Here is a 12,607-nt window from a genome sequence, read left to right on the forward strand (position 1 = left end):
CTGTTCGGATCCAGCCGAATTTTGTCTTCAGTTGAAGCCAAAAAGGATTATCAGATCCAATTGGCAGAGATTGTCTGCTGGCTATGCTCCTGCGAAACCGGGCCGTGTGGAAACTGGGACACTTCCTAACTGGCTGTTGTAAACTCTGTCAAGTGACGGGCAGAGAGCATCATGTCGTAGACTGTGTCGTACCCAAGAACCAATTTGGAAGAACTTGCTCCAGTAACACTATGGACTGTCTTCTCTTGGGGGCTAAGGACTCCCAAGTCAAAAAGGAAGATCTTCCTGGAATCATTCTCGAGTCATCAGGTGACTCCATCCTAGAGTCATCCATGGCTAGTGTAGGGAGATCATCCGAAACCATCCTTAAGTATGTGTATAGGCTGAAATATTAAAATGAGATTACTCTAGAGTTATCAATGAAACTACTCCAAGAGGAGTTTTGATTACTTCCAGTGATGATCTTGTATTACCCCAGGATGACCCCCCCACATGACAACTTCAGGATGGTGCGGATTACTCCAGGATGACTTTAGGGATTGGAGGGGATTACTCCAGGATGACCCCATGACAACTTCAGGGATGGGTGGGGATTACTCCAGGATGACCCCATGACAACTTCAGGATAGGTAGGGGATTACTCCAGGATGACCCTGTGACAACTTTAGGATGGGTTTGAAATTGTGAACGATTAGTGCATACAACTTCAGGAGGATGTTGCTTTCAAACGATTAAGGAAAAGGGTTTCGATTCCTTGTGTGTAAGATGGGTGGTATTACTATAGGGTTAGACTTATGGATAGTGTACTGAAAACATGGAATTTGCAGCCGTTACTTGCCATCTTTGCTAGGGCACTCAAATGTCATTAACTAAGGTTTGCTGATTTAGTATACAAAACTACAAATCAACCCCACGTCACGAACCAACCTCTAAACTCCCTCATTTCATATCTCACCTCTAGCTAACATGGCATCACACCCAAAAAACTCCCACAATTACAAATCACTGCACTAAAATTAACACTTTCAGTGACCTAAACAGAAGGTCTACCTGCATGACAAGACTGTCGATCACTTCACCCAATATCACTATGAGCACCTAGCAATTAGTTCGACCATTCACCACACCCAAGAAATTAGCTGACCCCCAACAGCAATCCAATAGCACAAAAACATGTACCATTTACAAGTTGGCCCCAACCTACCAATTCACCAGATCAACTATAATAGTTCGACACACAAGATCACTTGCATCCTCATTTTCACAGAGCAGCATGTGAGCTACAATTACATCGTAGATTAGTAGCAGTGGCTGACTTAGCAACCAACCTCGGGTGTGGGGATGTTCCAATTCCATTGTTTTTTTAAAACTGTAATCTCAAAGATTGCACAGGTGTGTGGTAATGTGTAGGTGTCACTTCATGGTTCAAACAGGCATGACCGTCAAACCGTAGCAAACACCCTGTTAAGAAAGATGTGGTGATAGAGTTGAGCTTGTCAAATTAGATCTGTCCGACAAAACATTTGTAGCAGACAATTGACAAGTTACTTTATGGTCCAATACTTAGCAGTTGTTGCACAGCTGCATCCTTGGGAACTGCAACATTACACAGATATCTGCCGATTTAATGCTGTGTCTATCAATTGTCCAGGTGAATAGGCAGGTTCTGAGGAAGGAATGAAGAACACTAGCCATCCCTGCCAACAAGGGTTTCCAGCTTTTGTGAACAGCCATTAATACATTTTGGAATAGTCAGTTTTTACCCATCAGCTTTTGCAATATAATTCTGTTTTTTTCACTGCATCTTCTTTTTCCAGATTCCTCCAGATTAGCTGCTTTTTCTTTTCTACCTTTCTTTTTAATGCCTCAATTATAGCTTTTCGATATCTCAAATGTTTCCTGTGTCTTAATACTGTTTCTTGGCTGCGGGTATGAAAAAGGCAAATTGAATCTTCATAATGTGACTACCAATACAACAAACATTTTGCCTGAGCTGTACACTGGGGTGACTCCCCTCAAGCGTTACCCTATCCGCCCCCTTGGAGTTTTGCTTATTCTTGCTCTCCTTGGCGCTTTCCCTCCCTCCCCATGCAGCTACCCACAACTCACTGTAGCTGCACACATAATGTGCATGGGTACATACCCATGAGAGTGCGCCGTGACCACTATAATTTATAAATAGTGGTGAGCTGCATCACCAATTCCACATGGTCTTCGCATAAAGACCTTGAATGAATAGGACAGAAAACAGATTGGTATTTGCGAATCGCGCTCTACCTTGGACATCCAAGATTAGTTCCCCAACCCATGGACTGCATTTTCAGGATTGCATCTAAGGTGTAAAAAAAAGCGAAAAAAGATAGTTTAGGAATTTCGATTTGGGGAACCAATCCAGGATGTCCAAGCACCACTAAAGATTTTTAGCACAACGCGCCAGCCATTGACAGGTCTCTCGGGACTCAACCCTTTAATCATCAAGTACTATTGTTTCAAGATATTTTCACAATCAACTTCCAAACCTGGTCACCATACCAAGTATTCAATTTCAAGGCCTTTAAGACGGCTAAGGTCGAAACATGCGTCGGCTGACTTTATGGGAATAAATTCACCCACAGATGAATACCCTGATGATCTGGTTTTAATTTAATTCTAAAAGACTGTATACCTAACTTTAAGGAGGTAGAGTGCGATTCGTAAATAGCAATCCATTCTCTGTCCTAGCTGCACACATACTCTGACCTGGACTACGGTCCCCGAGGGCGTTCAACCCATAGCGCTTCGCCAATAACATAAGAGAAATCAGTAGACCATCTATAGTTACTCTAGTGGAAAGAGATGCTGTAAATGAGGTGGGCATTGTGTAGCATTCATCTGTATGTGTGAAAAAGGGGAACGACTCCATACAGGGACGTCGGATGTACCCTCCTCCCCCAAACATCAAATAGATGAAAGAAAAAAAAAACACATTGCTTACCCAACTAGAAAAACATGATTCCTTGAAATCCTTTTCTTCACGTATTTCTCTTTTACTTTCATCGATACCCTCTATCAGGAGTTTCCAATTAACTTCACCAGGAATTGCAAAGGCTCAAATTCCCCATCCTTTCAAATGCACAGAGAATTGTCTGAATCAAAGAGTGCCATGATGATTTGAGTTATTGTCTAAAAGAAGAAAATATGTAAATTTAGTATGTGCCAAGTATTTGTGAACCAGGTCTGTACCCAAAACCATTAATTTATAGTGTGCTTGCTATGGATGTTCCTGCCTGATGTGTCCCGATTTATGAGTGAAGCGTCTCTTGGTGCTTGGTTAGCTTCCTCCAAGACTTCCACCCATTGTGGCTTTAACTAGTTGCATCTGTTTGCAAATTTAGAGGTGTGTGTTCTGGCGAGGCAATACGTTCTTAACTGCAGAGCTCTTGTACCTAAAATGCTGCAGTCATTTTGTGTGTGACCTTTAAAAGACAAACACATGTTTCAGTTTCTTAAATGTAAATATCAACCATAGAGAGCCCCACCTTGCAGACAGCAACACATACAGGAAATAGGAGGGTATGCAGTGACAGAACCCATGACCAAAGTGATCTTTACTGGGGGAACAAATAGTAAATATTACACCTTAGCGAGTCAGGCACTATCCTCCAGAAGGGTCACAAGTCCCCCCCCCAAATAAGCATCGCTAATGAGGAATGAATTATGCACTACAGCTGAACTAGTGCAGCGCTCCTGGCAGTGGAAAAATCCTGCAAAAAAGTAAACCAAGCCATGGGTAAACTTTGCATAGGCATGGTTTCTCACACATGCACCACGGCTGGATACATGTAGATAACCTATTATGCAGAGGGTCGGGTGCACCTATTTGAGGATGGCATGGACTTTGTGGGGGCATTGGAGCAGCAACAGCATTAAAGCCAGAGAGGGGCAGCCAGTAGGAGCATTTATCCTCTACTTGGCAATGGTTTGAAAGCAATCAGCCTGATCCATATAAGACATTGTGTGGAACTGGAAAGAAGTTGCCCCACCCACGAAAAGGGGGCGTCTGCATGCTGAACAATGGCAGAGGCCGTCAAACTGGGGGGTCCAAAGGATGCCAGTTGGTGGGGGACTTGAAGGATTATGGTGACTTTTTAATAGAAAATATAAGAATTTGTGGCAGGGGCCGAAATTATTTTACTCAGGGGGCCGGGGGGATCCGCATAAAAAGGCTTGAAGACCACTGCCTTAACCTTTTAACTGCCATGGGTTTTCCCCCCAGTGCCAAGGCCTTTTTTGGTATTTTGTCATTCAATGCCTTCTAATGTTTCTGTTTCATTAACCCTAGGTGCCAAGGACGAGGTATCTCGTCCTTGGCAACAGGGAGGTAATCCCAAGGACAAGATACCTCGCCCTTGGCACTTAAGGGAATAAAGTGACCTCCCACTTTCAAATAGCAAAGCAATTCACAGCACTCCTTTCACGCCCAGGTCAGAAAACTCTTGCTACCGCACCAGTCCTGATACACAAGGCTGCTGAAAAATCCAGACAAGCAAGAAAATAGCTCAACATTATCTAACGAGAATGAACTGGTCCCATCATTAGATAAAAAGAAAAACCATAAAAAGCATTCAGCCCAGATCATCATAAACAATGATCAAAAAAGATAAATGACAGGGATCACTATCCCTAGCAAGCATTCAATAAAGTTTACAGGCAATTAACTGCTGAGGTAAAAAAAATAAAAATAAAAAAAATAAAACTCATTGAAGGGGCATCAAAATCCCTCCGGGAACCTCATCAACCTATATAGAGAATGTGACATAAGTATAACTAGAAGATGTAGTAATCCAGAGTCCCTGAAACTTACATTTGTATATATTAAATCATGTAGCAATTTCCCCAAAGTGTTGAACAAACTAAACGTAGATGAGTAGAGCATGAGTGGAATTAGAACACGGTCCCCTGTGCATAAAGGCTGGCACACCTAGCCCTACTGTGAACCGAAAAAGCAATGGAAAAACAGGGGTGAACAAGCCATCTGTGTGCCCTTTAAAATAAATGGCTTAAAAAGCTCTGCCTCGCGGGTATAGCATCCGTAACTTCCAGCAGTGAAAAAATAATATTCAAAAGCATTACAATAAGTCTTTGAATGCCAGACAGTTCCATTTTTATGGGGGAGGCAGCTTTAAAGAACCTCTTTAGGGGTGCTTTGACCTTGAACTTCAGAGTACCGGCCCTGTACACTTTTCACATTACACCAATCTCAACAATGTTCCCCAGCTTGAAACAGGGGTGGGGGCGTTGAAACTCTCCTTTAATGCAAATTCAGTTGCTGGACAATTAATGGATGCCACTTTTTTTAGTTGGCTGGTGTTCAATGGCTTAAGTGAAATCAATGATCAGGTTGCAAGCATTGCTAAGAGAAATAAATAGATGGGGGGCATCTGTCCACTGTTGGTTAGAGGAGTCTTTTTCTCTCCCTTCTTCATGAGAGCTTGGATGGCAAATATCTGCAACCATTCTCTGTGCGCAGAATCCCAACAGCAAAAGCTAAGCCCAAAGCACCATGTGCCACCAGCAGGAGGAAAGCAGGAATCAAAGAACTCATTCATCAGGGCGTTTCAACCATCCCCAGCCTGAGACTACACCTGGCGGTGTGTGCAGCACACCCTGTACCAAACAGCAGCTCAAACAGTCTGCCACACACTTCAAAACTTAGCCAGCCTTCATGCTAGCCAAACAAAATGTTGCCACTTGGCACCCTGCTTCAGAATTAAGCAATATTAAAGATGCTGCGAAAGTCGCACAAGCCACACATCAACAATCCCCACACAAGGGAAATCTATGCCAGCGGGTGTCTGTGCACTGGCATGCAGCTGTCTGGGCAACTTATTGAAAATTGCAAGCATTGTGCCCTCTATATACAAGAGACATTCTCACAGGGGCTATGGGACACTGCAATGTTCTTAAGCAGACGACAAGAGTCAAATCTTGAGTATCGCTGGGTCCGTGCAACTCTTTCCTCCCCAGTAAAGCACTGGAATGATTTTGCTCCTACCCACTGAAGGTGCGGTCATGTGTACGAGTTGTATGTGCACCGTACCGGACACATAGCAACATCGTACACAAGGGTACAGCAAGCACGTGGATAATGGACCACGCTAAAGCAACCAGGGATTTTGCAAAGGTTTGTTTAGTACTTTAAGCTTCTGCCGTTTAAGCCCACACGTGCACTGTCCCCTCGGGACCAGGGAGGATAAGTGCTCATCCAAACTAGCAATCAAAATATAAGTAACATATAGCGGTGCCAGCAAGATAGCAATTAGGTTTTTTGCCTTTTAAAAAAAAAATATTTTCTTGATAACAAGATAGTCACTCTACGGGCAGTGGTCTTCAAACTTATTTGACCCCCAATCCCTCCCTAAGAAAAAAGTACCTGGCTTGGGCCCCTCTCTCCACATGGACTCCAAAATGTTTATCTGGTTTAGAATGGTGCCAAATGGAGGTATGGGTGCCAAACAACATTCTTTCAAAATCATTGATTGCAATAACTCAAATTACAAGGCAAATATTTGTAAACGCAGCATTCTGAATTTTTTGCTACAGGGGACGTGACTAAAAGTAGCGTTGGATATTTATTTCAAAGGTCACAGAGCGGTATTTCTAAATCGACACCCCCCGCCCCAATCGGTACAGTGAAAAAGTTATTTTCTTCACTTAGTACCAATGATCCATCTAAAAAAGGAGCCTAGATTTAAAAGATTTAAATTGACAAAACACCACATAAGATTTAAAACTAACCACGTGAAAAGGCTGGGGGGGGGCGAAAAACAAAACCATGTGAACAGCTTGGCGGAAAAACAAACTCAGCAGTAATGGGTCAGAAATGCTGCTTGGATTTAAAAAAAACACCACATTGATACAAGTCTCAGAAGACTCCCTGTTCAGATCAACAAAAAATTCGAGATAGAACTTCATGAAGTGTGGTCCTGGACTAGGCCACAGGGCGGTGAAAACCACACCTGGATGCACATTGCACAGGGCCGATATAAACCATCAGCACTTCTACTCAACCAATATTACGTAGGGAGAAGAAATCCTTACTTGCCTGCGTGACTGGGTTAAGTGCTTCACTGGATTTTTCTTGCTGGGACACAGGTGGTTAGGTTGACACACCGACGCTTGGAGCGATGCTGCTGCAATGAAAACATTTAGTCAAGGATACATGGGTCTACCTGAGACTTGAAAAATGAGCAGGGGTTAAAACCAGCTCTTGGGTGTTAGGCATCAGATAGTAAGCAGGACTTAACGCTGGGAAACCAAGAGAGAGTACACAGTGCACTGTAAATGCAACTCCCACATGAGACGTGAACTTTTCATTACCGCCCCAAACTGGACATGAGAAAGGAACAGCCTCAAAAATAGGTTTGAAATCCTGGGACTCCTACTATACCTTTAAAATTACCCCACCCACCCACAGCAAAATACAGTTGTTTTAAAAAAAAAAGCCATTCTTACCGTCGGAAAGTCCTAATACAGATGTCAGGATTTTTTATGGTGCCATTGCAGCTGGGTACTTTGCTGTCCAAGATGGGATGATTAAGCCAATTTGTGTTCCTGCAATTGAAAAAGTACAATTAAAAAAAAGTGTTATAAACGTACCAGATTGACCGTATCAATATGTGCACACTACACTCTGCCAGTCGGCACACATCCTCCACCACACACAAAAGGGACCTACGGTGCAGGGTCCAACTGGGAAATCTCCAGAAGTTCCCTATAGGCCAGTCCACCCCAGCTGGTAGAGAGAGCAGTCAAGAGCACATACCTGAAAATGTGACTCATACTAGACAAAAAATAATAATAGAGCGAGAGAAAGAGCATCAGCTTGTTATAGGTTACCCTTAACAGTTGTGAAGTCCAGTCTGCTGGCATTAAAATCATTCATCCACCTATCTTACATAGAATACGACACAGTAGTTCTTAACTCACCGAGCCAACTTTCGGAAACATTGAGTAATAGCCATGTACCTTATACTGCAGTTAGGTGACAGCGCTAACGTAGCAGCAGACCGCCGCGGCTGCCATACCAGACACGAGGGCCCCTGGCTTCTCTGCAACATATGGCCACATGCAGGCGAAGGCCTGGCACCCACAGCAGGATGATATACATGAATTCCACTTTAAATCACTTCTATGGCAGTGGTGCAACCAATGTACTGTTGGTAATGCAGTGATTTTAGTATATCATGCACAGACTTGCTCTATAGTAGAGACTGTTTACGGTTGCATTTAACCAAAAACCGTAAAAAAAAATATGCAAAACTTGTTACTCGATAGGGCTTTTTGCAATTACTTATAAAAAAAAGGAAGTGCTATAAAATGTGTTTGACCAAGGGATGGGTTGGGGTATTTCTGCCTCCGTTTGGTACCCATGAACCCAGTTTAAATTTCCTAGTAACTTCTGTCAGCACAATGGAAGCATATATTTGTAAACATAACATCTTTATGAATATAACCTGTGGTAAAACACAAAGCAAGGGGCACTCAAATTGTATTAGTTTGGTGCTCAGAGAAAAAAAAAAAAACCCACAAACACACACACACCTCAAAGAAAACTAGTGAACGCAAGTTTCAGCAGCGTTTTGAGTTTGGAAATTACTTTTTTCCTTTGAATGTGCAAAACGCACATTTGAACAATAATGTGTCCAGCATGTAGAATGCCTGCTTTCAACAGTGACCACACCCCTCCCCGTCACAGTGATGTTCATGTCCCATTGATTTCCGTGGTGTCCCTTTCAAGACAGAAAAAACAAACGGGATGAGCAAACAGAGCCAGGAAATGCATGAGTGACGGCTTGGGAAAGGAGCCCTACTTAGATTAGGTCACCAAGCCCCCAGCTTCCCTCTGCAAAACTGGGGACCTGATAAAACCTAGTCATGGCTGAGGCAGGCCAGGTCCCGAGATCCGACCAGACATCTGATGCCGGATCTCAGACCCGGCCAGCGCTGTCCCATGGATCAGAGGGTGACGAGGCAGAGGGACAGCCAAAGCAGGGGGGACTGGTGTTGTATGATATTTGGCTACCCCACAGCAGATTGCTGGAGAGCCCAGCAATCTGCTGTGGGGTAGCTGGATATCATACAATACTGGCAATGCGTGCTTCCGTCGCCGCTCGCCTCTTCTTCCCCCATGGCCAAGCAAGGTGGGGGCACAGAGGGAGAGGGGTCCAAGGGGAACCAGCATTGCAGTGATCCAGCCCCCCTGCTCACCTTTCCCCACCCGTTAGTCTTCGTGGGTCCAAAGGGTTGGGGGGGGGAGCAGAGCGACCGACAAAGGCATGAAATGCTTGCTTCCCGGCACTCTGTCCAACTGTGGTGTGGCTGTCTGAGCCGAGAAGTGGCATCCCTTACCAGGCAATAAGACGCTGGCGTCACCAGCAGGAAGCAACAACGCAGCATGGACACGCAATCCAAATTCAGGAAAGAGCACGTCCAGGCTGCATTTATTTCCCGTGCCCTCATCACGTTGCACTGACTGAACATGTATTTTCTCTTTTCTCGCTGTCCTGGATCACACGCCCCACAGATTGAAGACCTCTGCCTACAGTATGGCTATTTTTTTAGGGCTAAATACTCATGGTTATCTTGCTGGCAAGACTACATAGGAGTTTGCATTTTCACTGTATACTAGCAAAGCAACATGCAGGCACCTAGTCAGTGGGACAACGCAGGTAAATGAAGGAAGTCGCAGGGAAATGAAGGAAGTCGGTCCCATACAGAAAGAAACAAATATGGGGGTGGTCAAGAGACATCTTGTGGTACAGACTCTGGCCGGTACAGCTCAATCCACTGCCTGGCAGCACTGAGCGGTAAAGTCAGGCACATCTCCCTGCAATGTTCGTAACCCCGGACCTTGTAAAAGCAGTAAAGTTACAGAAATCATACCATGGGAACTGCATGCCATCATAGTGAGCTCATTGCTGTTATAACAGTGAAAGCTGTGTTGCGCAGATAACGGCAGCACTGGTCATTGGGCTGGCTCTCGTCGGATCCACGATCCGGCACCAGATGTGTAGCCGGATCGTAAGGTCCGGCCAGAGTCAGCCACCGCAAACCCCAAACCCATGCTCTGCGCTGGGTTACTTTGGAAAAAAAAAGAAAGAAAATAAAGCACCCGTGGAGTCACAGAGTAGGGGGGGCGGAGCAGCTCATTGCCGCCATGAGCGCTCTGATGGCTCCGCCCCCTACATGAACACAGGACTTTGCTTTTCCTGCAGCTGTGACCTGTATCAAACTAACTTCCTCTGGTGACCCTGTGCAGGGTGCACAGGGTCACCAGAAGAAGTTAACAGTCCTCAGCCACGACCCAGTTTATTTATGCAATGTTTGTCGGATTGCATAAAAAAATATACAGGTAGCCGTCAAACATTGCATGAATAAATAAATACCCATATTATCATTGAAACTATCCCACACGATGCAGCCACCCAACGGCTTTCAGAGGGGAGCTGCGTCGGGTGTGGTTCAAGTAAAAGAAAACGTTAAGAGTGAGGTTGCAGCACAATCCCTCGGTTTAAACCAGGATTTACCCACAGATTATTTGCTCTTTCACCATTAGCTAGAGTAATTGCTCTTTAATTATTCTTTAACAGTCTGCTTCAAAATAATCCTCTGTATGAGCTCAGGTCACATTGTAGACTAACATTGCTGTTGGTAGTTTAGGTGCACAGATGGATGGTGCGGTTTGCTCCCTTGCAGAAGTGCGGGTCGGACTGGGCCATAATTGTCTCGGGCACCAATGAAAAAGTGGCCCATAGTTGTAAATGGCAATTTATTCCTTTTCTGACCATGTTTGAATAGTACCAAGGGGGGGGAGTTTTTTTTTTTTATAAAATGGGATGTAAATTGTGCATTTTAAAGAATATTTACTCAGCAACACTGGTCAAAACTATTATACGCATAGTAAAGTAACTCATCGCCAGTGCCATGAAAGTGGAATTGATATATAGTTTGGAAAAGAAGCAGCATGAAAGAAATTGCGCCGTTTTAAACTATTATTTTGGACATTTCCTTTGATCGGAGGTCAACTGCCAGCTCCACCCCACAAACCCTGCCTCTTTGGGCACCCCTTCCCCCCCGCCCCCACCCCGGCCCTTGTGGGACCCCGACCAATTTTTTTCAATTTCCACCACTGGACAAGGGTGAAGATGGCGCCAGGCGAATCTGCTCTGAAATTCCCTCGGCGTGTGCGGCACGGCCATAAACCACTTCTGTTTGGGGGTGGGTGGAGCCGGGGATGAGGATACCAGCCAAGAAGACACAGAAAGATCCGCTGTTGGTGTAACTAAAATCAAAATAGAAAAAACAAACCTCATCAGACTTTTGTTCTTCCCGTTCCACTCCCTTGCGGCGCTCTGAAACACCTGTGTATGAGCGCAATATAAAAATAAATACATTTCTGATGTTTGTTAATCTGCTTAAAATCACATGCTGTGCATAGTCCGACATCCAGTGGTCACTGCGGAGTATTGCATTTTGTTTTTCGTAGTCGAAAAGGGGACGTCGACAAGGCGTGTCTGTAACACTATCCCTATAGTGACGTGCGTTGTACCCACAATCCCTCACGCGTCGAGGTCCCTCAGATTGTTTTTTTCCGCCCAGTTATTGGTCGCCTCTATGCAGAGCTCCTCCAGAGACATTGCAAAATCATTTCTTTGACCCTTGGTCGTTTATTATTATTAATATCTAACACATAGATCCCTCCCTCGATGAAGCTCGAAGCTGTTTCTCCGCCGAGCAAGATCTTCGACGGAAGGACGAGCGGAGGAGATCCTTCGGCGCCGCCGAACACGTGGCCTGGCCTCGCCGGCCTTACACAGTAGGGAGAGTGGGGTTGTGTGATCTTTTCTTTTCATTCCGAGAATGCCTTTCTCTTTCCCCTCCCTCTCTTTTGAGGTCGTAATCACACTTTCTTGCCCTCAGCTATGGAGAGGACGCCCTTTAGGTTTTGCCCACTTTGCAAAGGCAAATATACCTGGAAGGACAAGCACAAACGGTGCAACCGTTGCTTGCCCCTCGATCACAAGGAGGACGGCTGTGCGGCCTGTAAGTTACTTAAGCCCAAAATGATAAAGGACCGCAGGGTCAAAAGGTGGGGGGCCTATGCCATGTCTAGGTCAGATTCCTCGCCCGCTGCCGCCGCCGAATGTGACGAGGACAGTGATTACACGGCCCCCGTAACAGAGGTTGTAGACCTCTCGAGGGAGCGTTCCTGCTCCTCTTCGTCCGTCCCCGGCACCGACAAGCCCGGCTCACGCCCAGCTTATGGGGATGAACACCCCGGCGACAAGGACGCACACAAGAAATCTCATAAACACATACCCCACGGCACGCATTCGTCGAAGACGAAGGCAGCCATAGCGCCAACGGAGGCACCAGGCCCACCGGCGTCTTCCGCCGACCGTAAGGGTCGCCAGCCCTTAAGCCACCGCTTCCGCGACAGGCGACCTGGCACTCTGGAAATAAGGGCGCTAACCCCAAACCCTCAGGCGGCGCGCCTCGTAAGAGTGTGCACGTTGCCAGTAAAGAATCGACGGTACCTAGCGCGACGGCGAGCAATCCCTCGGCA

The 12,607-nt window shown here is 45.4% G+C and overlaps 1 long non-coding RNA gene across 1 annotated transcript; it reads right to left on the reverse strand.

The window, feature by feature from the left end:
* Positions 1-3,061: 3,061 nt before the first annotated feature.
* On the reverse strand, positions 3,062-7,590 carry LOC138481699 (uncharacterized). Its single transcript, XR_011274339.1, has 3 exons — positions 7,495-7,590; positions 7,081-7,172; positions 3,062-3,162 (listed from the first exon to the last, which is right to left on the reverse strand). It is a non-coding gene; the product is annotated as an uncharacterized lncRNA (long non-coding RNA).
* Positions 7,591-12,607: the final 5,017 nt, after the last annotated feature.

Source organism: Ambystoma mexicanum, chromosome 5p (assembly GCF_040938575.1).
Source record: "Ambystoma mexicanum isolate Mex_15411 chromosome 5p, UKY_AmexF1_1, whole genome shotgun sequence".
In the NCBI taxonomy this organism is placed as follows: Eukaryota; Metazoa; Chordata; class Amphibia; order Caudata; family Ambystomatidae; genus Ambystoma; species Ambystoma mexicanum.